The 27,656-nt window shown below is 47.3% G+C and overlaps 1 long non-coding RNA gene across 1 annotated transcript; it reads right to left on the bottom strand.

The window, feature by feature from the left end:
* Positions 1 to 14,704: 14,704 nt before the first annotated feature.
* LOC147691820 (uncharacterized) lies at positions 14,705 to 20,491 on the bottom strand. Its single transcript, XR_015299965.1, has 2 exons — positions 19,873 to 20,491; positions 14,705 to 15,018 (listed from the first exon to the last, which is right to left on the bottom strand). It is a non-coding gene; the product is annotated as an uncharacterized LOC147691820 (long non-coding RNA).
* Between the last annotated feature and the right edge of the window lie 7,165 nt (positions 20,492 to 27,656).

The following is a 27,656-nucleotide window of genomic DNA, read 5'->3' as shown; positions in this document are numbered from 1 at the left end:
TATCACCCTGGCTCGTGCTGTACACTTAGCGCCGGGACACTTCCGTCAGAGGTAACCGCGCGCGCTCTATAAGATTCGGTATTATTATTATTATAATACGGGTAACGAGTAGAATAATCTCAGCAGTCAGTACACGTGCTAGCCCTTTCTAATGTGAGCTGGTTATGTCACTGTATAGCTAATTCCCTTGGCAAAGTATGAAACCGGTTGGGTGTCCCTGCAATTGGAGTCAATTGAACTTAGAGCAGCAGAGAAAGATCAGAATATGGCCTATTAAGTCCATGGCAGGCCTGAGCGCGTTATCAGAAGACGTCAATGACCTCAAGTACTTTACCAGTCATGTGAGGAGTGCTGAGTCCCCAGGGAACAATGCCACCGTAAGTGAGAGAAGGCTGACCCCAGCAGGGTGTCGATACTCCTGGCCAGGGCAGGGGAGACACAGGCCGGCCGATGCAATTGTGTCCATGACAGGAATGAAATGCCGCCGGTGACCACGCTGTGCTCCTGAACTGTTAGAGGGTGACATCCAGTAGTCTGAGTACTGCACAGCTCCGATACCCAAATCAGCACCGCGTAGAAGCAAAGGCGCTTCTGCAGGCAGCATTAGGGGCACTGTGAAGGGAATTTAACCCTTTACTACGTAGTGCATTTGCAATCACTAAATCATACGTAAAATAAAAGGCTTGAAGCCTGCACTTAACTAATGGCTGCGAGGAGCAGCGAAGAATGATGAGGAAAGGACACTGTTGATTGACTATGATTACTCTGGGCCGTCCTGGCTGGTTGACCTCTGCTGAACTCAGAGGAACTTTATCCCTAATGTTCATGGCATATGTCGTTTTTGATGTTTAACATGGCTGCTATTTGAATAAAGTGAAGACAAGATTGGATTATCCTCGCCTCCAAGTCCTTAATAGAACTGAAACTTTCCGTTACGGAAGTTAGGAAATTTTACATAACATTCTTAGACAAATATATTACTATAACGGGTAAGTGTTTATTTGTTGTTTCTTATTCTTTTATGTGCATTTCTTACAGCCCTGAAGAAGCGTTTTTTTTAATAAATATCGCAAAACACGTGTTGGAAATAACTGTGATAATATATTACATGTTATTTCTATTCAAGGAGAAATTGATTTTAGCTTTGTATATGAAGATATATTTGATTAAAGAATGTTTCAGAATGCTATGTAATGATTTTTGATTCTTCTACTGGATTGTGTTTTACAAAAAAGAAACAGACTTTACATCGAGGTTCGAACCACACCACGTCAACACAGTCCAAACCACGATTGAGTCTTTGCAACGCACTCCTTTACCACACAAGTGGTTCCAACAACTTGCCTTAAGGAAAGCGTTGCTGTACAGATGTTGCACTTTAAGTCCAAAACTTTCCCTACTCTTGCCCAGACTGGAGTTGGAATAGTAAATTAAACAATTATAAGTCTGGCGCTTTCCGTAAGGCAAGTGTTAGAAGGTGGTTCTGACACTATGGGCCGCCAGGGTTTTTCGCTCTTTGAGCACCTAATTGTTGAGCTTTTACTTTGGGGGAGCCTCATAATCTGGGACTCACCCACAGTGAACTCATAATGTAGGAGACTGCATGGAGATTGTACTGGTGTACCCCGGCTTGACTAGGCCGCTGCGCAGCAGCTGGAGTATGGGGACACTGTGAGAAGTTGGCCTGATATATAATGTTCACTATTCTAGTGAGCACTTTGTATCAGTCCAAACAACCCTTATGGTGATTGGTTGTAAGTCAACCTTATAGACCAGCTATCCTAGTAGCGTGGATACGAGCAGTCTTCGGGCTAAACTCTAGAGGGCGTGTTAAGCCAGCTGTTCTACCATCACATATACCCCTTGAACACCAAGTGAAAGGACACCACACAAGTGTTATGAAAATAAACAGTGTATTTATTTAGATCACAACAGCCCTGTACTCTTTATGAGGACAGGGTACTAAGCACACAACAAAACTCTTACGAAAATACTTTAAGTTGCACAATTTACACAAATGCCCGAGGGGCACGAAAAACCATATACTCTAAAAGTGGAATGCGAAATTACTAGCAGGTAAGTACTGTACTAATAGGCTTTGGAATCGCTAGGACTACATTACTGAACCTTCAGATTACTAGTAGGAGGCCTAGGGGACTCGGGTGCAGAGTGTGCACTCTCACGCGGGATGCGGGACAAGGTCTATGGTAGCTAGATTTCACAAAGTTAGTGTTATCGGGCGAACCCGACTAGATAGGCTGAAAAACGAAAAGGATCTGGACCCTTGGATAGTGAGGCTATGCTGTGGCACCGAAATGCCGAAGTTACCTAGCCCAGGGACTGCAGCTGCATAGGTCTGAAAAGACGTCGGGAATCCTCGTTGCAGTCTATGGAGCCTGAAGAAAGAAGTTGCTGGCAGGCGACCAGTGAAGAAGTTCGAAGTGATCCAAGCCTGGATCGAAGATGGATGACACCTAAAAGCAGAGGGGACCAAGTTCTTTAATCACTAGCCAGTGATTGTGTGGGCACCAGGATGGCACCGGGCGAAGTCACCTCGACCAGGTGAGTGGGCGACGCTGGGCTCTGCAGTCTCACGGACCAGGAGGCGTTGCCGGCGACCAGGATGGAGGTGCGAGCTGTCCCACGATGGTTGATGCTGTCGACGTCGCTGGACCCATGATTGGGGCAACAAGTCTTGGCAAATTCAAGCCCACGCGGTGGACTCAAAATGGCGTCTGGAGTGGACCAGGAGGGTCCGGGGTGCTCCTCTTTTGGAAGGGAGCAAGGGCCAGTCTGGAGCAACCAGACCAGCAGTGTTGTCGTCGTTGATCGTCGCCAGGAAGGCCACAAGCCAGCGGGCTAGTAGCCAGACAACGCGGTGAGCAGCAAAAAGCAGAAGGGCCCCACGCAGATCGTGGAGATGCTGGGGGCTGGACTTTCCCAGGCCAGGGGCTGGTGTGCCCCTGGAACTGGTTCTAGCCGGCAGATGCGTAGTGAGCACCTGGGGTGCCACTCTGCAGTCACCTTCCTGTAAAGCCCTGCCTACCCAGGATACACAAAACCCTGTCTGAGATGGTGCTAGCACCGCCCCTGACAGGAAACCCTTTGTCCAAGCAATCCTCGCTGGAAGGACTCCCAGCAGCAGGAGGTCAGACTCGTGTCTGTGGTGGCAGCATCCATTTTGTGGAGCTGAGACTTCAGTTAACTTTAACCGGGGTTCACAGTTACATACATGTCGTGTCCCTCTAGAAGGGTGGAATGCTAACCCCGTCGCCAGAATTGGCGAGGGGTTAGTATTCCAATTCGTATGACACCTTACTCGACATGTTTTGATAAAGCAATACCAAAGATAGCATTTAACCGCGAGGATTATAATGCACTTAAGAGTATATGGTATGCGTTATCATGGAACAGCTATTAGTACTTGGTTCCGCAAGCTGCAGACGGGCTCAGCTCATGCCAGAGCACCATTTCACACGATTCCAAGCACTCTGCCTTCAGGATTGTCAAGGCCTGCCATAGGAGTGACTGATAGGAATCTGTGTGTCCATTTTTAGGTTTTGACTGGCGATGCGTACTTCAGTACGCATGCGCCAAAAAACCTTATGAGTTGTATGTGCAGTCGGGTCTACGCCCCCTCCTCCCATTGGATAGCTCCATAAATAGAGGCTAGCCATTGGGAGGAGGGGACGTCCGTCAATCTCGGACCAGATTCGGGGGCGTTCCCGAGAATTTTTGGCTTTTGGCCACGTCAGCCGAAAGCCTGTTCTCGGGAACGCCCCCGAATCTGGTCCTGCATTGAGCCGACACCCGCCTTCCTGCCGAAGGAAGCAGCCGTCCGTCTACAGCCAGGGCCGCGCTGGGATTGGCCCAGCCGGCCGAGCCTCCGCCGTGTCATCGGGAGGAGGAGGAGTGGAGAGCAGGTCCCGCCTCGGCCCCGGAACAAAGTCCAGGTGAGTGCTTTGTTTGCTGGGGCTAGGGGAGGCTCCCTCCCGCTACCCGTGTGTCCGTTCCCGCCCCCGCACCCCCCCCCCCCTCTCCGTGTTTCCGTTCCATATGAGTCAGTGTTTGCTTATTTTGTTATGCTGCTGTTCTTTGGTTGCATTGATGTTACTGTGCAAGCGTGTTCCTATGCGGATCGTTATCAGTCAGCAGGGCGCCATTCCCGCCCCCGCCCCCGCCCCCGCCCCCCCCCCCTGTCCGTGTGCTACAAAACCTTTACGACCATTCTGCCTTCCCGCCGTCCATTCCCGCCCCCCCCTGTCCGTGTGCTACAAAACCTTTCCGACCATTCTGTCGTTTGAAGTCGATTCCCTCGATCCAACTGCTGCACATGAAATTGTCTCCTTTGCTGGTTATCGGTCTGAAGTTATAAATGGCCATTAAACCTACTTTTTCTGACGTTCTAGCTGTAAACACTACCCGTGTGTCCGTTCCCGCCCCCGCACCCCCACCCCCTCTCCGTGTGTCCGTTCCATATGAGTCAGTGTTTGCTTATTTTGTTATGCTGCTGTTCTTTGGTTGCATTGATGTTACTGTGCAAGCGTGTTCCTATGCGGATCGTTATCAGTCAGCAGGGCGTCCATTCCCGCCCCTCCCCCCCTGTCCGTGTGCTACAAAACCTTTACGACCATTCTGCCTTCCCGCCGTCCATTCCCGCCCCCCCCCCTGCTACAAAACCTTTCCGACCATTCCCTCCCGCTGTCCGTGTGCTACAAAACCTTTACGACCATTCTGCCTTCCCGCCGTCCATTCCCGCCCCCCCCTGTCCGTGTGCTACAAAACCTTTACGACCATTCTGTCGTTTCAAGTCAATTCCCTCGATCCAGCTGCTGCACATGAAATTGTCTCCTTTGCTGGTTATCGGTCTGAAGTTATAAATGGCCATTAAACCTACTTTATCTGACGTTCTAGCTGTAAACATGCTGTGCAGTATCGTACTTTGCACCAGACTGCAAACTTGTGTGTGTCACTGATGAGTTTGTTCTCTGTGACACCGACTTACATGCTTGCAGAGATAGTCCTAGCGCCACTCATCCCTCCACGCTGGCACTCATCACAATGTCAAGAGAAGAGCCCTTAACGTGGTTGTAGGTGGTAGGCAGGAAATGAGAATGTAGGAGGGTCAAAGGGCTAGTAGAGGGTATGTGGGGGCCGGAGGCGTCTCAATTCTGTGCCAACAATCAACACGCTCTACAATATCAAATGTATAGCCTGTGTTGCCACTCTTAACAAAAAGACGTAACGGAAATTAAGTCCTAAGTAGAACTTGTACGATTTCTCCTTTGTCAGCCCACGGTAGTAGCAGTGGCGTCACTTGGGGGGTGCGGACCGTACCGGGTGAAACCAATACGCTGTGTTGTCCAATGTCCAACTTTGCAGCCTCGCCTCTGCCAGGTGTACCGAGGCTTTAACAGCGAGCAGCTGGACCACATGTACCAGAATGCACCTGTGATATGCGAAGCTGTTGCTACCTCAGAGGTCCTGGTGCTGGGCAACAGAGGAGGGAAGATAGACAGACGCAACGTGGACTCCTACTGAGCCTAGAGCAACGTGGGACGGGGCACAGGAGGACAGACAGACAGAGGGCTGACCTCTTACTGAATCTCCCCAGCACGGAGGAGAAGCCGGCCCGGCGGCCGGTAACGCCCCAGTGAAGCTCAGCAGGCAGAGAGAGGGGGAAGACGGCGATCCGCAGGGGTCAAAACTCCTGCTGGCACTAAGAGCAGCCGGGGTAGGGCAGGCGGGTGAAGCGCGGACAGACTGATGCAGTCAACTGAACTCCCTCCACGCACTGGAATTTACCGGAGCATCTGTGCCTAGTCGAGCTCCCTCTGCTGCTCCAGGAAGAGCAGGTGAGTGTCTGTTGTTACTGCTGAGGTGTGTAATGTTCTGCTGAGTGTCTGTGATCCTGTCTTGAACCCTACGCAGCCCCCTTTACTCCGTACAGTATCAGAAACACAAGGGTGTAATTATGGTAGTATGCTGACGTATGTGAATAACCGGTTGCTACTGATGTCGGCAGCCTTGAGGTGCTTGGATGATACTAAGGTGGGTGTAGTGTCGGTACATACATAGCAGAATCCAAGCAGGGTCCTGCATGAGGGCTGGCAGAAGTACAGTGCGAAGATGGGTGGGTGTGATGGAACATCAGATGCATTCGCTACAATCTGCGTTTGCATCAATATTTTCTTAAGGTCGGTCCTGGCAGTGTGTGTTTTGAGTACTTGGGGAGAGGGGGCGTAATCTCCTAACGCATGTGACCCCGCCCTGGTTAATTTGTAAAGCAAAGTGTGTGGAGAGAAGATGGCCACGTGTGTCTCTTGGGCTGCTGCATCCAGTTGGCAGAGGGGGTGGGGGAGATCCCCCTGCCTTCAACTCACGTTTAATGCCTCCTCAACACAACCAAGTGCGTCTAAAGAGGCGACAAGTGTGTGCATGCGGGTTAGATGCCCACTATTATATGCGGCGGTGCCAGTGAACCTTTTTAGCCTGTAGCATTTTCGCATTTAAATATTGACACAGTGCGATGTTAAAAGCGAAACTACAAGTCCCAACATGCAAAGTTCTGTTGACTAACATATCAGGATTGATTAAAGTTATCACACATGGACACTTTTTGACCGTGTTTCCTTCTGTCTTCCTTTGGGTCATTATAGTCCCTCTTTTCTCTAAAACTCATACATTTAAGGAATAAAAGCTCAAAGAGGGTGGAGAAGTCCGAATCGTTGAAACCTGGCTTTAGACACATGGAAGCAAAGGACCCGAGAGGCAAGAAAATTAGGCAGGAAAGCTCTTACAGAAATGCTAAAATAAACATTTAGCAAATATTTTCCCAGTACTTGTATACATACGCCATTAATGTACTTTCTCTGTATGCTTGAAAACAACCGCACACTGAGCCATTTCTTCTAAACTCTGTAAAATAAGTGTAACTTTCTGTGATTGAAACAAATAACGTTTTGTCTAATGGAATTATCCCTTTCCAAGTTCCGCAGCAGCCCAATTTTGGAGGAAAGATCTATATTACAAAAATGTATGCAGCGGGGTCAATGCGCCTCGAGTGAAGGAAACAGGAAATCCTCATGTGAGGCTGGGCTGCTGATTATTTTTCTGCAGCACGAATACTGTCGAGTCCTTCCGTGGCGCTTGCAATGTTAGTCAACTTAATTGAATTTGAAGTTTAACGAACTATAAAACTGGCCATACATACAGTTTGCTGCTCTTTAGAATTGTATTACGTAAAGCAAGTACCTTTGATCAGATATGCAAGAGTAGCATGTTTACGGAATTAATAACTTTTTGTTCGGGTGATATATTTTCATAACCTGACAATTTATATTTTACTTTGGAGGACATTGTGTGAACGTTCTATTTTTCTCTGGTGAAGGATTTTGTGCATTTTTAAAACTCAAATGAGGCCGAACAAATTATGATAATTCTCGCCTTTAGTACTCTTTAAAGGAAAACTTCGGCATAATAATCCAATCTGTGCATTTTAAAATAATACATCTTCAGCTGCTGTGTATTTACCGGCGCCCGGTTGAATTTTTGGGTAAATTGACAAAAGGAATGTAACGCCCATATCCTGTTGAAAAAGGCGCAATACATTAAGGAACCGGTTGCTACCGATTTTGCGTTCTTCACGCACCCTGCAGTATGTGAATATAAATTAATCACACCATTGTATTTGGGCCCCCTCCTGTCCCCATACGTTTTTTTACATTTGCAATGCAGTGGGTGTGCCCTCGACCACCTAGGGTATTTTCTTTATCAAGAAGTTGCCTCTTTCCTTTGTTGTGCCGAAATGGTTGTGTTTGGAGGTCCATTAGCTGGGAAAATGGGAGAGCGCTTCCGCCGGTTTGTACTTAGCATGAAACAGCCTTATCTTTGGGGCAAGCAAGATTGCATCATAGTCCTCCACAGGCCGACTTTAGCCTGGGTCCCATACCCCAGCACTGATGGATTCTCAAAAGTTATAATATGCAGGAAAACATATAATGACATTTCCTAGGAGGAAGCAAATATTGGTTAGGCACGTACACCTGAAAACATATGGTTAATACCTATCTATCATATTTACCTAGATCAGGGTTCGGGAAGAACTTCAGACATGGGAACGCTCAGGTATGGGGACCAGATTCCGGGAAGGGTACGTCTACACGGGACACCACCTGGGACTGCTACTGGGACAGGACAGGGGGGCTCTGTGTGGGTGTGGGTGGGGGGGCTCTGTGTGGGGGGGGGGGTCTCTGTGTGGCTGTGTGTGTGGGGGGCTCTGTGTGGCTGTGTGTGTAGGGGGGGCTCTGTGTGTGTGTGGGGGGCTCTCTGTGGGTGTTTGTGTGTGGCATTTGCGAGAGATTAAGCTATTGGCATTGTAAATGACAATGCCATTTATTTATGTTAAAAAAACAAATAAAAATGTTAAGAGAAATGCCAATAGCTCTAACTTTAACAAAGGCAAAACCATTGCATTGTAAATGCTTGTTAGGGTTAGATATAGGTATACTATACCTAAAGCAAAGGGTGATTACACCACCTTGCCCCAGCTGTCGTGCAGCCAGTTGTGTCAGATTTAGATGGCCATCCAGGGGTGGCATAATACATGCTTCAGCCCCTGGTAGGCCCTGGGTACACCTATGCCCTGAGTTACAGGGTCTGATAAGGTGGCCCAGTCCCAATTGGATAATGCACCTAAGGTACACATGTCAATTTAGTGAGAGAACAGCTAGGTTGTGGGTCTGATTGGCAGGCCCACAGCCAGAGAAAGTCGTAAACCAGTAAAACAAAAGCAAAAAATCTGGGTGATCATAGGATTGCAGACCCTACTCTCCTACAGACACCGTGCTGGTTACATGCAGACACAGGTGTACAGGCGTGTGCACAAGTGTAGGGGCTGCGCAGAGGAGATTCCTAGCGTGCGCAGTCCAGTAGCAGGTACAAATAGAATGGTGTGGCAGAACTTATGCAGAATGGGTGGTGACATGGAATAGGCTTTATACCCTGGGAAGGAACATGCCAGGGAAAGTCAGTATGTTTTACTGTATTTTCACTTCATTATTCCCCTATGGGGATGTGGGGCCCATGGCTAAAATGACTTCCACAAAGCCTACAGATTCCAGACACACACTAATGTCCAGTGTAGCGGATGTGAAAATGAGTATTCTGCAGAGTCCAAAGTCATATTTGTACTGCTTTTGGGTCGCCCAGAAATGTCATATTTCTCTGAGTCCCTGGCTGGGGTCTGACCCTGACAGGTTAGATTAATGACTTTTCTTCCCAGAGCGAAGATCTTCCCTCCAAGGAGAAAAGATTGGTGGAGCTACAAGCCAATCCATCAACTGCTGTCGCTGGGTGCCAGGCACCAAGCTTAACCATAGTAAGGGGGAAAGAGTTGGGTTTCAGAGGCCATGTGGGCAGAGACACAGGAGAACGCCATTTTGATCAAACCCAGGAGCTGGACAAGGAGGGAGCAGGGGCAGGGAAGTGATGTGTTGCTGTTTGATAGGACACACAGAGACTTCCTACCAGCCCCCTACTCCACTTTTAAAAAGTTCTTGCACAGGAAGAGAAGCTCTCTCTGGGGTGTGGTCTGCTGAGGCTAAAGGTGCTGGAGCCTGGCGCAATGGGCAGTTGGAAGGAGGACACCACTGACTGCCCCCCAGACCCCTAACAGCGCCAGAAGAAGACCCCAGGACTGTTGCACAGAAGAAGAGGCCTCTGCGCAGGGAGAAGAGAGGCGCAGGGAGCCAGAGAAGACCGCCCCCTGCAGAATGCACCCTCTTGAAGACCCGAAGGAGAGTGCTCTTAGTGGCTGGGGGTCGCCACCAGGAGTGAGAAGACGCAAAAATTGTGCAGATCGGACCCCCAGGGGCTGAGAAATGGCCCCCGGAAGACAGACGACCTTTGACCCCTAAGAAGACCGACGACGAAGCGCGTGGGGCTCCGACACAGGTCTCAGAGATGCCCCCGGGGAGGGTAGGTCCCGGGGTCTGTCTCCAGAAAGAAGTAAAGCAGGGGAGCGCGGTCGCGCACCCCGTGAAGATGCCTCCGTTTGGTGCCAGGAGCCCACCCTGGTCCCGTTGAATCCTGCGCTGGGGAGGCACCGTCGCGCCCCCCGCAAAGAAGACAGGAGGAGGGGCCCGGGACCCAAAGTGTCCAGGATGGGGGGGGCGCCATCACGCCCCCCCAAAGATGTCCAGGGACCCGGGACCCCATCTCCCAAAATGGAGGAGATGGGTGGAAGTGCCGGCGAAGCCTCGCGCGTATGCCCGCTTTGTCCAGAACTGAGTAGCCGGCTCCTTCCAGCAGCACGCGAGGGTGCTGGCCAGGTGGGGAGCCGGGCAGGGCAGCCGGGGGTGGGCTCCCTGGGCTGCCCTCCAAAGTATGGGCATGAGGGGGTCCCGGGTAGGACCGGGACCCCCATCAAGCAAAGCCAGAGAGCTGCACGGGGCCCGGGCCCCCGAACACCAGCAGAGCGGCCGGGGGTGGGCTCCCCGAGCCGCATCCCCTTACCTGGGGGTCCGGGTGGGACCGGGCCCCCCCACCATGGCCCAAGAAAGCGGCGAAGCTACACCGCGGCTCTCCACCGGCACAGCAGGAGAGCCACTCATCTATTATTCAGAAATAGGAACAAAATCGCCTTGCCAGGCATTTGGAAGCCTGCTATTCTGGTGCGTGGTGGCCCCCCAGGGGGGAGGAGTCACCCCAATGGTATAAAGGTGCTGGGGAGCTGCTGGAGAAGCGCAGTCTCCCCACAGCACAAAGAGCTAAGTCCCACCCCAAGTGTCTTGGGGATTCAAAGGAATCAACCCATCTAGGGCTCAACTTGCAGTTAACACCTTCAGGCTAGAATTTTAGTTCTTCAGCGGAAGGTGTTTTGATAATTGCATCAAAGAGTGAAGGGCTGAGTTGGGGAGGTCTGCAGAGGGGCATCCCCTGTAGGTGAAGAGGTGTAATTGCACTGAAATGCAGTTATTAATGGGTATTTATTTTAGAGGGTCAGATGTTCAATGTGAAGTATTGGTGTAAGGTGATGTCATAAAACTAAGTGGCTAGTGTCTGGCAGTATTTACAACTTAATCCTGTGATCATCTGTGATGCCTTTAGGGGCTGTAATTGCAATGCATTTTTAATGATATCCAAAGGTGCGGAGTACTGTCATTCTAAAGTGTGAGTAAACATGTATTCTTGCTGTTGCACTTAGGGGCAGACCCAAGACTATTAGCCCTTAAGATGTAGAGGTGCATACTGTATGGTCAGTAGGAGATGCTCAGTCAGGGTCATGTGTCACCAAGGCAGGTGCAGCCTGTTTAATGCTGGTTGAGGTAATGGGGGGGGGGGTCACCACTAGGATGGTGCCAGTCGGCAGGGCCCTCGCTCCAGGTTAAGACCAATTCACTGCATTGGGGGCAAGATGATGTGCATCAGGGATGTGGAATTCCTATAGCCCGACGCCCAGGACATATTGTTTTGGGTCAAGGGCAACAAGTTTTCATGTGTAGTTTGTCCTTGGGACAAGTAGGCCCAACCCCCTGCAGCCCAAACTCTTTGGCTGCCAGTTTGCAGCACCACATTATGGATCAGGGAAGGGCATTGTCAGCAGTTGAGGTAATATTTTTGTTCATATGTTAATGCTGTTCAAACTTGTATTTATGGTTCATTATTTGAAAGCATTTACTATTAGGGTGCGCTTTCTAAGTAAATGTTGTACGTTCTGACTGCACTATTGCCAGTGGGCTCAGTATAAAAATGTATACACACATTTTCAAAGTTTAGCAATATGAGGCTATGTATAATGCTCCTAGAATGCTCTCTGATTTGATGCAAATATTAGCTGCAGCTTGAAAGCAAGATTGATGATTCTTTGCTTTCAAAATAAAATGTTGATAAAAAAGGAAAGCGTGAAAGAAAACACTTAGCTAAACTACTGTAAAATTGCAGGTACCATTTCTTTGTAGTATCATTTAGTAACCTGTGTTGATGCATGCTAGTATTTCCCAAAAATAGTCATAATAGACTATCAGTGTAAACAGTTTCGATAAGAAACAAAAATAAACAAGCATTGACAAAGTCAGTAGGCCTGAATTTGGTTGTCAGCCTTTTAGTTTTGTCAATGTGCGACTTGTTCTGGCATGGTTTTTGTAAAACCTTATTGATGAGGGAGCTGCAGGGCACTAATCATAACAAACATTTGCAAAAGCAAAAATTGTTTTTGGTCTCCAAAAACACACACTGCCACAGTAGTTACTGGAACTGAACAAAACTACTTTGTGTGCCAATATGCTCCTTGTGAACGAGCAGAATGCTGTCTAGTCACAATGAAGCCAACCAACATGAGACAGAATTTTAATAAACGCAAAAAGTCATGGTCATCGCCAGACCAAATTTCAATAAACACAAAATTCATGGTCATCGCCAGACCAAATTAGGGGCCCAATTATTAAAGAAAGTCTCAAAAGTGCACCCATGGTATATGTCCTTGCATTTAAGTGCAGCTATATGGCTTTCATGAATTCCCAAGAATATACAGAAGTTGGACAAGAAATCGCACTCCTAAAAAATATTTGCTCATGCAAAAATCTGAGTTTGCAAGTTCTATTTCCTTCCAACCACTGTTTTCCCCAACTCTGGAATAAGGTGTTTTTTTTGCCATTGTCAGGAGTAAATTTCCAACATCTCAGTTTGGGAAAAGATTAAAGAGTTGTTGAAAACCCTTAAAACATGCAAGTTAATAGGTTTGCAGACTCAAAGGGCATTCTAACCCTGGAACTATTGCTTAGTTCAGCCCCAGTATGTAGATCTGCGGAAACGTGGAAACATAAGTATTCAAACGCTACTATGGTATGAGGCCCGGCATAACCAAAGAGGCTATATCAGAACTCTTATATAATGAGACTGCTGCCATATTTTGTCACCGCACTAATGGCACCAAAGGGACAAGTGGATTTTGTTACAGGACAAGTAAATTTATGAATCAACCTGCCCCATGGACAAGTAGATATTTTATTAAATTCCACACCCCTGTGTGCATACATGGGAGTAGTGGTACTAGACCCCACCCCCCTGCTGGAGGGATGGAGATGTTATGCAATGTCACAAAGTAATTCCATCAGCTTATGTATATTTGTAAATTAATGTATAGTATTGAGTGGTGTATGTGTGTTTAATAAATGTACTCTTACTTTTATAAAGCAAAGTACAGACTGGACAATCAATTATTGAGTGTTATTTTTTCCCACCTGCAAATGGTGATTACTAGCCCACACCACCTCCCTTGAGTAAGCCTCAGACTGCTCTGCAATGCTACCCTCTGAGAGTCAGGCGCTGCCCTAGGGTGTTTGGTTCCCAGTGAAGGAGAAATGTGTCATATTATTTGTGCAGGCCTCACAGATGCTGCCTCGTTTTCCAACAGCAAGTCATTGTAATAACTTGCGTGGTAAAGGAATACGTTGTAAAGAAGCTTTTGTTGTTCGGACCACATTGTTAAGACATGCGTGGTAAAGGCCAGCATGGTTCTGACATACAACCATTAAGATACATATTGGTTAATTTACTCTGATACCTTCTAAAAAGATAGAACCTTTATGGGCTCTATTGGTGCAGAATATGCATGGCAATGTTTAAATGTTGAATAGACATTGAAGACTGGATATTGGTAGCCTTGCAGTGCAGGCAACATCACCAAAAGAGGTCACTTTCAAATACACATGCAGATGACGAGGAGTGCCTTTAGTAACATTTCTATTTATGAGGGAAAACGCCATTGCTCATCTTCAAATTTATTTGAATTGCACCAGCTTTATTATTGTTGCTGCATCTTTCCTGAGAAGCCTAACAACCAGCCAGTATGAAAGAAGAGTTGTTCTGGTAACGCAAAAAGGATTTATAAACTAATCTAAATGTTTTCCTTCTCTGGTGCTTTTGGTACACAAGACTTTTTCAATCAACTCCTGCATCTTCTGTCAATTAACATGAGCCGGCCACCTTACATAATTTTATTGATTCTCAGAAAAAAAGAAATAAAGTCCGTGGAGAAGGGTGTCATCCAGGTAGTAAGCAAATAAGAAAACACATAACTAGAATCGTGCTAGGATGTTTCAGCGCCACATGCAAAATTGTATTTTGCTCTTTTCCCCCTTTGCCAGAAAAAAAATGCATCTGGTGCCTCATGTTTGTGGGGTTACAACGCAACAGTCTATACTCACATTAGCTTGTGCTGGCCTTTATACGTTTGTTATTACACAGAAATCAAGATCTGAATGCAAACTCAGCAATAAAACCTTGGAACAATTCAGATTAGGGCAGTAATATCAAACACACTGCGGTTTTCTGTATTTACTGCGTGTGCCATTACCACCACCAAGCAAAACGTCTTTAAAAACAAAGGTGTCATTTTTTTAGGATTAAGGTGATGGTTAAGCATTGTAGCATATCAGGGATTGAGATGTGGCCTGCTTGAGGCTGCTTTGGTATGTCACTTGTGAAATAATGTACTTTCTGTTAGGAGACATGCAAAAGTATGTACTGTTGAATTAATCCATGACATTAATGATTTATACGTGGGATTAGGAGTTTATTTTATATGAGCGGAGTGAATTATCCAGGTGGATTTTTTCATCTATGTGCAATGTTAAAGTAGGTTGCTGCTCCACTCCTACAAGATTCTCAGCACCTTTAGTGGTGAAAACACAAGACACCCAACAAGGCTTGTCCGAACTTGGTTTTATAGATCCCAATCCAAATAAACATAGTTATGGTTCGCACAGTGGAGATAATAAAGAAACAATTTTCAGGCATAAACTGTCCTAAATTGACCGGGCCGGGCTTTTCCAGGATACAGAAACCTTGTTAAAGAACATTCATTTTGTGTTGAAGATTTCCACAATAGTCAGACGAAGGATGGTGTTCAGATAATCTTTCCAATTTCTGAAAGCTGAGACAAGGTCCTTGGTCAGTCTTTTGTCTTCATGTTTCCGACAGGATCAAGTAAGAGATTCGTCCCAACAGAAAAGAGACCTGAAGCGAGAGAAGGATGACAGATTAGTGACATGCAGAGCGCATGAAAATGGGAAAAAGTGTGTGCGACCGATCTTTCTTTCTTTCTTGTACCCAGGGCTGAAACAGGGTCCGAGTGCAGCAGGCTGTTACCAAGAGAAGATCAAGAGGGGGAGGGAGCGACTACGGGTCTAACCTCGGGCCATAGTAGAAACAAGGAAAAAAAAATATTGCTCTTTGACAAGTGGAGGTTTTAACTGACAGACTGGTGGTAACCAACATTAAAAACACTAATGATGTCCAAATAGGTATTTCTTTATCCATGAAACTGATTGGACCCTATTTGTTTGACTGCAATATAGCTTGCTCCTTTCCGATAAGGGCACATCTTTTCAACGTATTGACGTATACAAGTTTTACATTTAAAAAAATAATAGTGACGTTTTAGGTCAGCAAACCAATGTTGTCATTTATTTTATTCAAAACGTCCTCTAGCATATTTTTTGTTTATTTTCATGTCTCCTTTTGTTCTGGTCCAACTGCATTTCTAAAGTACTCCTTTAACACTCCTGACGCTACAATGGTAGCTTGGGGTGCAGCAGAGAACTATGCTTGGAGGTGGAAGTGGTTGTGAAACTGCGATACGTTAATGACAATCCATAATATCAATGAGCATTTAGAGATACAACTTTAGAAAATTTCTTTTTTCATGGAATTAAATGGGAAGACAGTTTAACTTTAGATAGTCCAAAAGAAAATCAGAAGGTCCTAGCGCCTTCAGGGGCTCACATAAACCCAAAATGTTATTTTAGCCGTTAGGTAATATAGTCCATCTTTGTTTCACTATAAGTGCAATTTGATATGTACTTGCCCATCATACAAACATCACATAAGGGGCTAAAATATATCTAAACGGGTATGAGAAGTCTACCCATTGTCCTAGTTTTTTTACGTTCAGGAGTTCAAGTAGGTAACTAGACAGTGCTGCGCCAATATTCGGCACATGCTAACTCAGCAAAAACATCACAAAAAAGTGTATGAGGGAACCTGAAATGCGAAGAATGGGTCCTCTGGTATCTATAATGTGGGACCACTGGACACAGCAGAGAGAAACAGTTAGTAACAAAACTGTCCACAGCCTGTGTTCGGAGTATCAAGAGGACCCATTATTGATATGCTACTTCACAGCTGGCAAGAGAGTTCCAAAGCTTTGGTGACATTTACCTCAGCACTGATAGCTTGCAGTCAAGATTTTCAGATTCGGAAAGTGCATCCACTTGATAGGAGGCAGCCGCAACAAACAGGCGAACCAAAATTTGTTTTATTGTTACACTGTGTCTCCAATAACTCAGGACCTGTAAGTCAAGGGAGGATGCTCTTAATGTATCAGGCTGACCAGGCCCAGAGAAGCATTCTCCTGGGCCTCAAAACCTGTAACTACATGTTAGCTACAAAGGGAAAGGCGTTTCAGGATGTACAGCCTGCTTAAAGGGCACACTCCCAGTCCATCACTAGGTCATGAGCAGAAGTATCAGAATCAGTCATAGAATTCAAGCTACTTATACAACATGACAGGAAGTCCCTTTAGGATAAATTTCGAAGGATTACTACATTAAAGGAGAGGTGAATAACTGATCAATGGGATGTGAACAGTGAAGTCACAGGCCAGACCAAGAGCAGAGATGAACTGGACTAGCTTTGTATAGGCGGCATTTGCAAAAACAACAAGTGATGGACCGAATGTGGATCAATGTCACACATTCCCCCAGTCAAAAGATCTGGGCCCAAATCCATCGTTTTTTTGCACTCCACACCACCCTGGGTTAGACAATGGCGATATGCAAATCAGCTCTGACCCTGTTGCCCCATGGGAACAGTCCAGTCCGAACTACAAAAGCCATGTCCTTCCCAGAACGGACTCAAGCATCCGAGGACCGGACCGGTTTCGAGGTAACACCTCTCATCAGCCCGGCTAGCTTGACTCCAAGTGGTGTGGAGTGCCTGGGACCCACGTCTGGGCATCCCCAGCGCACTTAGGGCGGCATTTGCAAAAAGCTAGCCGGGCTGATGAGAGGTGTTACCTCGAAACCGGTCCGGTCCTCGGATGCTTGATTCCGTTCTGGGAAGGACATGGCTTTTGTAGTTCGGACTGGACTGTTCCCATGGGGCAACAGGGTCAGAGCTGATTTGCATATCGCCATTGTCTAACCCAGGGTGGTGTGGAGTGCAAAAAAACGATGGATTCGAGCCCAGATCTTTTGACTGGGGGAGTGTGTGACATTGATCCACATTCGGTCCATCACTTGTTGTTTTTGCAATTGCCGCCCTAAGTGCGCTGGGGATGCCCAGACGTGGGTCCCAGGCACTCCACACCACTTGGAGTCAAGCTAGCCGGGCTGATGAGAGGTGTTACCTCGAAACCGGTCCGGTCCTCGGATGCTTGATTCCGTTCTGGGAAGGACATGGCTTTTGTAGTTCGGACTGGACTGTTCCCATGGGGCAACAGGGTCAGAGCTGATTTGCATATCGCCATTGTCTAACCCAGGGTGGTGTGGAGTGCAAAAAAACGATGGATTCGAGCCCAGATCTTTTGACTGGGGGAATGTGTGACATTGATCCACATTCGGTCCATCACTTGTTGTTTTAGCTTTGTATAGGCAGCCAAACTGATTTAGTCCAGGGTCTGTTTGTGGGCAGATCTTGGGGCTATTTTTTCAGCCCAGAATAAGGGCACCGTTCAACCCCCTACAAGGACGGCGGTACAGTTAAAGTAGTCTGAAATACCATAAAAGCCGAATGAACTGGCCCTAATGCAAGAAATCTACATATAAAGCTACATTTGGTGACTCCTTCCAGAGGATATCAATCACATGCCAGTTTCCATACACACCACATATTATACAGCCACACAGCACACTGCAGCGAAAACAGGAAATCCTCACTTGTGGTGGACTGAATTTGATTTTAACAAGAGGGATGTAGCGAAAGGCACAGATGTTAGCAGTCTGTTTGCAAATCTGAAAACAGTATCCAAACTGGCTTGCATAGCCAATAAGAACACTCAGATATTTCCCCCCAGTGTAGACAAGGCAGGCGTTTATGCACCAGCAGCAAACAATCCTGTATAATGTTTTATGACATACAAATGAATGCAAAGTCTTTGTGCTACTTCATTCTTCATAAGCTGTTCCAGCCTGGAGAAATATGTTGCTGCATAATACATTAAAGATAATCATGTATGTTAAAGAAACATGCTTTTTTATAGCTCACAGAAAAGGTTCAACAAAACCTTAGCGTGCTGCATTGCTGAAGAGGCTGACACTTCTCCAACTCTACAGAGCAAACTTCTTTCCCTCAACTAGGTCTAAGAGGTAGGGCTGTCGTCTTCCTCTTATCATAGGAGGGATGGCTGTCCTATCTTGTGGGGTATGGCCAATATTGTTTTGGGAGTGAAGACTCTACTCTCGTATGTATGGGAGTGTCTACATTGTTAGTAGCAAACCTCTCCACTATCATTTATATGAGACTGTGTAAGTAGTTAGTAGCAAAGTTGACTCAACCTTCTCACCGACAGTGCAAGGTCTGTTTCCTCTTCGTCCACTCACTGGAACGAATCAGTATCCGCCTGAGAAGCCCATAACTAGATCGAAACTGTTCCTGGGTTGCTTGTTGTTCCAGTCCAGGAAGGACCTTGCCTGGCAGTTAAGGCTGGACTGTTCTCATGGAGGAGCAGGGTCAGGACTGATTTGCATGTGGCTCGGTCCAAACTGAGGTGGCATGGTAAGCAAAAGAACAATGGTTTGGGATGTGACCCTGAGCGATAGCCAGTGGTTAGACAAATTGCAAGCACTCCTCCCATCACCTTTAGCGTGTTTCATTGCACTATCACAACAGAATTTAAAGTTTACATACAGCAGCCAATTCATATACCAGGGGCCCAATGTATCAAAGGGTTTAACCCATCCTGTGTCAATAGGGGTAATATGTGGATATATAAAATAGTATAGGTCCTCTTTCTAACCGTGATACAGTCTAATAGTAAGTGTCCATTAAAAAGGGAAAATATGTTCTATAATCTTCCCCCAAAAAAATGCAATTGGGTTAGAGGCTGGCAACTGGACTTGTTACAAATGGGTTTAAAAAAGTAGTTTCAATGGTTAGTAACATTAGATCTGTGGTAGGATTAGTGCTGAAAATTAGTCGAGTAAGGGAAAGATATACAAATACTTGCTCTATCGACTACATAGCCGCCAGAGAGAAAATGGAAAAAGTTGAGTATGGATTCAACTATAAAAGCTGATATTGATTAACGGCACCTCAATATGAGAATGAAATTACAGAAAGACACCTAGGTTAGGATCAAATTGAACAGACGCCAGTTTATGTCCAAAAATCAGGTCCCGAATTCTTGTTTTGCAACTATTTTCATTTGCATATGGTAAATCTACCTGAAGCACTGGAAGAAACTAACTATACTATGTTACTCGGGGCTTAATACAATGTAAATACCAATAAGGCACAAAGACTTCAGGGGAGGCTTATCAGCCTTTAAAACAAGGGTCTGCACAATCTCTTTACACGGGCTGTTCTTGGAAAATGTAGTAATCAAAATGCTATGGAATGGGGATGCGGTTCAACATCCTGGGTACGTGGATGGAGAAGGCATGTCTTCTAGGATTTTTTATTAATATGACTCCGTAAACTACCATAGGAGCACTCCCTTTGCAAACCTAGGTCAGCCACCAAAAAGTGTTGCTCTGTTCGCTTTAATGGGGCTTCTTGAACATCAATTTTCACCTTCATAACAGCCATCAAGTTGAGATAGGTCCCTCCCATCCTCCCGCCTTCCCATTTTAACAGTCCGCTCCTACTCACAGAGACTAAACACGATCTGCGTGACTGTGCCTGGTCCCACGGCCGCCCCCTTCGCCATGGTCCGTCGCGCCGCCTGGAAGACGTACCCGGCTGCCGCATACAGCCCTGCGGCTCCCAACAATCGACAGCTCCAACATTTACTAAGGGACGACCTGCGAGGCTCGCCTTCTGTCGCAACCGGGCTAGCCATGGCGACCTTCATGCGATGCCGACTTTTCACTCTTGACACATGAACGCGTCCATGTTGGAACAGTGAACGTTCTATTCATTGTTGATGACGGCAGCCATTTCAGAACGGCAACCTTTAATTTACCAACAAACTTGCGCCATGATGGATGGGTCTCCGTTCAATGTACGTGTGGCGAACACCGTAAAATGGCGAATTCATACATCGCAGGAGCCAACCGGATTTTCGAAAAACAATTGATAAATTACAATTCTCTCTGTATTTGAATCGTTGCCGTTTTACTCAGTCTTTGAGCTTCACTTTTGTCATCCCTTGTCCTTCTTCTCGTCCACCTGTATTTATGTCACAAACCATGGCTAGATAGTGTTGTCTATCTCAAACTTAGTCTAATACAACAATCCATTCATTTATCGTTAACCAATGTTCGTGAGCATGTGGGTGGGGTTGTGTTTGTAGTCAGCGTCTTTTATAGGCTGTACTTGTTTTGAGTTTTTGTTTAAGGGCGATTGTGGGTATTTTGTCAGCGTTTCATACTTGGCGGGAGTCTCTGCCTGCTGACTGTGGCGACTTCGGCACTACTAGAGATGCGACTTTTCTGTGCGGGCTTCGGGTAAAACCCTTTAAAACGAAGTGTACAGATTTTTCTTGACCTGTTTTCCAGTTTAACTTGCTTTCGTCCTCAGAGCATACATGCCAACATTTTAGAAAAAGAAACGGGAGATAAAAAAAAAAACACGAATCCGTAGAATGTATTTCTCTAATCGAACTTCTTTTGAGGGCGAGGCCTTAATCGGGTATATTGCCATGTATGGGACTAGCAAGTTTGCTGCTGCAAAGTGGAATATAAAAAAAGAAGAAAAAAAATATTACCCTTTAGGAGCACGGAGAAAGTGCTACAGCAAGGCCGAAAAAGAGTGTGACAAAAATGGTGTGCACTGTGTGCGGAGGTGGTTGGGGTGCATGCTCCGAGACACACAAGACCAGTTCCTGAGGGCAGAAGCCTGTTGTAGAATCGGGATTTAATGTAACTTCCAAAAATATCTTTAGCAAGAACTATTACATTTCAGTTGCGGGCATATGGCTGCACAATAGTAACTAAATCCTAACTAGTAAATGATAAATCTAATACAAACAGACGAAAAGTCATAAATTTATTATTGAAAATAGCAAAAATATTTATTTTATATGCATTTAATAAGAAAGCTACAATATAATTAGAAGGCTATCCATGTAGTTGTTCACAATCATCTTTTGTGATAATTCGAACTGAATTTAATTTCATTAACATGCAATTGAACAGTATAATAAAGGTACCATCATCTAAACATATTCTCAAGTGAACATGATGTTCTCTGTGACGGATAATATTAATTAATTATAGACAGTAGATGATAACAATGCATATCATATTATGGAAGAAAAAGTAATTCCAAAAGAAGCAGGTTTTTGCATGCAGGAATTGGGAGCCCGGAGACTAGCCTTGAAATCGGTTGTCTCCCGCCTGAATTGGGAGGGCTTCATCCTGGCATCTGTTGGAGAAGCAGGCTAGGCTCTCCTAAGCCAATCACAGTGCTGCATTGTGATTGGTAAGCACCCAGGCTCCCCTGAGCCAACCACAATGCTGCAATGCAGCTTTGTGATTGATCTGACCTCCGTGATTCAGTGCTCAGATACGGAATTTAAGCCTGTGCATGTTCTCCACCCAGGCTGTAATACAGCCTGGGTGGAGAATGTGAAAAGGTGGCCTGATATGCAGTGCTCACTATTCTAGTGAGCACTATGTTTCAGTCCAGCAACCCTTATTGATGATTGGTTGTAAGTCAACCTTATAGACCAGCTATCCTAGTAGCGTGGATACGAGCAGTCTAAGGCTAAAGACTCGAGAGGGCGTGTTAAGCCAGCTGTTATACCACACATGTACCCCTTGAACACCAAGTGAAAGGACACCACACAAGTGTTATGAAAATAAACAGTGTATTTAATAAAATCACAACAGCCCTGTACTCTTGAGGACAGGGTACTAAGCACAAAACAAAACTCTTACGAAAATACTTAAGTTAGCACAGTATATACAAATGCCCGAGGGGCACGGAAAACCATATACTCTGAAAGTGGAATGCGAAATTACTAGCAGGTAAGTACAGTACTAATAGGCTTTGGAATCGCTAGGTCTTGACTACTGAACCTTCTGATTACTAATAGGAGGCCTAGGGGACTCGGGTGCAGAGTGTGCACTCTCACGCGGGATGCGGGACAAAGTCTATGGTAGCTAGATTTCACAGAGTTAGTGTTCTCGGGCGAACCCGACCTGGTAGGAGGAAAACGAAAGTGGATCCTGACCCTTGGATAGTGAGGCTATGCTGGGGCACCAAAATGCCGAAGTTACCTAGCCCAGGGGCTGCAGCTGCATAGGTCTCAAAAGACGTCGGGAATCCTCGTAGACGGACCAGGAGCCTGGAAGAAAGAAGTTGCTGGCAGGCGACCAGTGAAGAAAGTTCGATGGATCCAAGCCTGGATCGAAGGAAGATGACACCTGAAAGCAGAGGGGACCAAGTTCGAGACTACTAGCCAGTAGTCAGGTGGCACCAGGAGGGCACCGGATGGTAGTCACCTCGACTAGGTGAGTGGGTGACGCTGTGCTCTGCAGATCTCACGGACTCTCACTGTCGGCGACCAGGATGGAGGAGCGAGCTGTCCCACGATGGATGAGGTTGTCGGAGTCGCTGGGCCCAGGATTGGGCAACAAAGCCTTGGCAAATTCAAGCCCACGCGGTGGACTCAAAATGGCGTCTGGAGTGGACCAGGAGGGTCCGGGGGGCTTCTCTGTTGCAAGGAAGCAAGGGCCAGTCTGGAGCAACCAGACTAGCAGCAGTGATGTCGTGGGGCGTCGTGAAGAAGGCCACAAGCCAGCCGGCTAGTAGCCACACAGCGCGGTGAGCAGGCAAAAGCAGAAGGGCCCCACGTAGATCGTGGAGATGCTGGAGGGCTGATCTTCGGTGCTGGAGCTGCTCAGGGTTGGGGCTTCTCGGACCCCAAAGCACTCACCAGTGGAGCACACGGTGGGCTTGTTGCAAAGAAGTCGTGCAGTCTTGGCGATCGTCGGTCCCTCGAGGTCTTGTCGCACTCACAGTTCTCAGCTTTGCTGTAGAGGTGAGTAGAGGTCAGAGGTGCCAGGGAAGCCGGGTCTCGTCGAGCTGGGTCGTCGGATTCGTGAAGAAGGACTTGCAGCAGACCGCAGTGTTCTTAGGATGGTGCCCGCTTGATGCAGGTTGACTACTCCTTAGCCACAAGGGAGAATCTTGAAGAAGGAAATCTTGATGTCTTTCGCAGAAAGTCGTGTCTTGATTCCAAAGATGATCTAATTTGAAAAGGGGGCCCGCTCCTATCTTTATACTAAGAAAAGGGGCTGACCCGGTGACTAGGTCCTGCCTATGGGTGGGACTAGGAGGGGGGTGGTTACACCCCTCTGCCATGCCAGACTTTCCCCAGGCCAGGGGCTGGTGTGCCCCTGGAACTGGTTCTGACCGGCCTATGCGTAGTGAGCACCGGGGTGCCACTCAGCAGTCACTTTCCTGTAAAGCCCTGCCTACCCAGGATACACAAAACCCTGTCTGGGACGGTGCTAGCACCGCCCTCGACAGGAAACCCTTTGTCCAGGCTCCCCTCGCTGGAAGGACTCCCAGCTGCAGGGGGTCAGACTCGTGTCTGTGGTGGCAGCATCCATTTTGTGGAGCTGAGGCTTTGCTTAACTTTAACCGGGGTTCACAGTTACATACATGTCGTGTCCCTCTAGAAGGGTGGAATGCTAACCCCGTCGCCAGAATTGGCGAGGGGTTAGTATTCCAATTCGTATGACACCTTACTCGACATGTTTTGATAAAGCAATACCAAAGATAGCATTTAACCGCGAGGATTATAATGCACTTAAGAGTATATGGTATGCGATATCATGGAACAGCTATTAGGACTTGGTTCCGCAAGCTGCAGACAGGCTCAGCTCATGCCAGAGCACCATCTCACACGATTCCAAGCACTCTGCCTTCAGGATTGTTAAGGCCTGCCATAGGAGTGACTGATAGGAATCTGTGTGTCCATTTTAGGGTTAGATATAGGTATACTATATCTACAGCAAAGGGTGATTACACGACTTTGCCCCAGCTGTCATGCAGCCAGTTGTGTCAAATTTAGGAGGCCAGCCAGGGGTGGCATAATACATGCTTCAGCCCCTGGTAGGCCCTGGGTACACCTATGCCCTGAGTTACAGGGTCTGATAAGGTGGCCCAGTACCAATTGGAAATGCACCTAGGGTACATGGAATCCATTTTACAGAGAGAGCAGTAGGCCTGGGGTCCTGATTGGCAGGGTCCCAGGTCGACTATGTCAAAAACCAGCTAAAACACAGGGCAAAAAAAGTTGGGGGCAACCATAGTCAGGAGGTACCTTCCTACACAACCCCCCCCCCCCAAACGAAAGGAGATAAGGCTATCCTTGTCCAGGTAAGCCTCTATTACCTAAGTGGGCATATAAGGAAGGACCAGCTCTGGCTTGGTTTCCCCCTGTGTCATGGTCCACTAGGCAACCCCTCACCCTAAGGGTATCTGAGGGTCTCCACCATAGGGAATCTCTGTCTCTGGAGTGTCTTGGGAAAGAAAGAGGCTGATGCTGGGATGGAGTGCTGAAGTGAGGCTCCTCTACCTTTGGGCTCAACTTCCTCCAATCACCATTCATCATGTGTGCCTTTCTTTCTTTAGCTGAGATGCACTGAGCTCTCAGGGTCAGCCTCTGGCTACCTAAAGCTGGAGGCTGAGTCCCTCTGTTTGGCTTACTGGAGGGACAGGTCAGGTCTGGGGTTTTTATGCCCCATGTTTGGCTGTGCCCAACAGTGTCCAGCTGTGGGAGGTCCCTAACTACTTTTAAGGGGGATCCCTCAGGAGTCTGTTTTATTTTCACTTGGCTAGGTTTACCAGCTTCAGTGATCCTAATCTGCTGATTAAGGGGTTCTTTTGGACAGGGGGCCCTTTGGGGTCCACCACTGGCCTCCCTGACCTCTTCAGCCCTGGGCTGACTGAGGCAGGGTAGAGAGGGACAGGTTACCTGCTCCAGACTGGGTCCCACCTGGGAAGGGTCCACTGCCATCAGGGGCTCTGCCAGGCTAGGCCTGACTACCTCTGGGGCAGTTCCTTCAACAGGGGTAGAGTCAGTTCCCTGAGGAGGCTGGCTCTTACCTAGTGTCTGGGAGGGGGAAGACTCTTCTTCCTCCTCAATGCTCTCTGTTTGAGTGGAGTGATCCATTGTTTCAGGCTTCACAACATCACTATCTGTTTGAATAGAGGCTGAGACCATTACAGCCTTGCCAGCCTTTTCAGGGGGGCACTCAGTTTGTGTTTGGGCTGTGTCTGTCACAGCCCTCCTATCCTGTTCAGGAAAGTCTGTCTGAGCCTGGGCAGTGGCTACCACTGCTCTTCCAACCTTTTCAGGGAGGAATGGTGCTGGGACTGGGGCTGTAGCTATTACTGCCCCACTAACTTGTCTGGATAGGCCTATCATTCTGGAGTGAGTTTCTTGCTCCACCTCAGCCCATGCTGAGAGTTCCAGGTCATTCCCCAGTAAGCAATCTACAGGTAGGTTATCTGTCACTGCCACTCTCATGGGCCCTGTGACATTACCCCAGCTGAGCTTGACTACTGCCATGGGATGCCTTCTCTTCACTCCATGAATGTCTGTCACCTGATAAGTAAAACCAGGGGTCAGTTGAGCAGAGGGGACCAGATGGTCAATCACTATGGTGATGCTGGCCCCTGTGTCTCTGAATGCCTCAACTTTCTGACCATTCACTATGACCTCTTGTCTATACTTTCCCAAAATGTGGGGTCCAGTAGTGAAGTTGGCAAACCCCATGCCAGTCTCACAGACAAGAGTGTGGTCAGGGGACCTGGCTAGGCCATAGTCCTCCTGATTGCCCAAAGTAATGCCCACCACATTCTTGGGGGCACTCCCACCACCTGGGGGATTACCACTAGTGGTAACAGGAGGTTTAGGAGTATTACCTGGGGGTATATTTCCCTTATTGCTATTTTTAGGGCAACTGGCATCACTTTTGTAATGGCCCACCTGTTTACAGGTATGGCAATAAGGTTTCTTCTGTTCTGAAGGGGTGTTCTGGGACCCACCACCCTTGTTGGAGTTTTGGGGCCCTTGGGAAGTCTTCTCTGTGGATTTATCCCCACCCTTCTCTTGAGGCTTGGTTGATTCCTTCTTTTGGTCACCACCCTGGTTTTTAGGCCTGACCCTGGTTCTGACCCATTTGTCTGCCCTCTTACCCAATTCCTGTGGAGAGGTCAGATCAGAGTCTACCAGGTGCTGGTGTAATAACTGGTTCTGACAATTACTTAAGATTTGCTCCCTCATAATTAGATTGTACAATCCTTTAAAATCAGTAACCTTACTACCCAGTAGCCAGCCTTCAAAAGCCTTAGTGGCACAATCAACAAAGTCAGTCCAATCCTGAGACTGAGTTTTCTGGGTGTCTCTGAAAGCATCCTGTACTGCTCAGTGGTTAAACCAAACCCATCAACCAGTGTATTCTTCGGGACTTGGTAATTGTTAGCATCCTTAACTCTAGTAGTGAGGAGCTTATCTCTACCTTTACCTTCAAAGGAGAGCCACAAGATAGCTGCCCACTGACTTTGGGGAACACCCTGCACAGTGCAGGCTCTCTCCAAAGCAGTAATCCATTTGTGGATGTCATCCCCTTGTTTAAAGGGGGGCACTATCTTATTCAGGTGCTTTGTATCAAAACTCCTTTCCCTATTGCTAGGTTTATTGCTGCCACCAGTGGGCTCTAGCCCACATAATTCTTGCTCTCTAGCAAAGGCAAGTCTCTCTTTGGCCAGGGCAAGTTCTTCCCTTTCAATCCTCAGTTTGACTGCCCTTTCTTTAGCTTCATACACCCTCCTCTGAGGGGAAGTCATCCCCCTGTGAGAAGAGTTGTGAGAGCCATTGGTTTGAAGGGATCTGTTAGAGCCTCTGGATAGAGACCTAACTCGTCCATTCCCAATGTTAAGTTGGCCTGAGAGTGGTCCCAGGGGTCCCCTAGTACCATTCTCATACCTGCTTAAGTTGGACCTGGTTAGTCTTCTGACTTCTACCTGTCCCTTATCTGCCTCATCCCCTGATAACTCATCCTCATCCTCATCCTCAGCATCATCTGCCTCCTGGAGGGGATGGTCATGGTTATCAAAGGGACCCTGTAAGGAGGGCATACTCCCATCTGGATTAGAAGGGTCTGGGTTACCAGCCCTACTGGCATCATAAGTCTCTAAGAGATCAATCAGAAAGGAAGTTGTGGGGTTAGACCCATGTCTTATCTTCCTGGAGGTACACACCTGTCTCAACTCCTGGAAGCTAAGGACAGCATATCTGGAAATGGGGACCTGTGGAGGGTCCACTGACACAAGGGGAGACTCAGAGTTTCCTCCTTTGTCTGACATGCTGATTCTAGTGTGGTGTAAGTGATGCACCTACCTACACTATGTGTTTGCCTACTGATCCCTTGCTAAGAGTTGCAGCCAAGGTGTGCTAAGCCTTGAGGAGCTGC

This window comes from Lissotriton vulgaris, chromosome 9 (genome assembly GCF_964263255.1).
Source record: "Lissotriton vulgaris chromosome 9, aLisVul1.2, whole genome shotgun sequence".
Taxonomy (NCBI): domain Eukaryota; kingdom Metazoa; phylum Chordata; class Amphibia; order Caudata; family Salamandridae; genus Lissotriton; species Lissotriton vulgaris.
The sequence above is the reverse complement of the archived record's forward strand: the minus strand, read 5'-3'. Positions and strand labels throughout refer to the sequence as shown.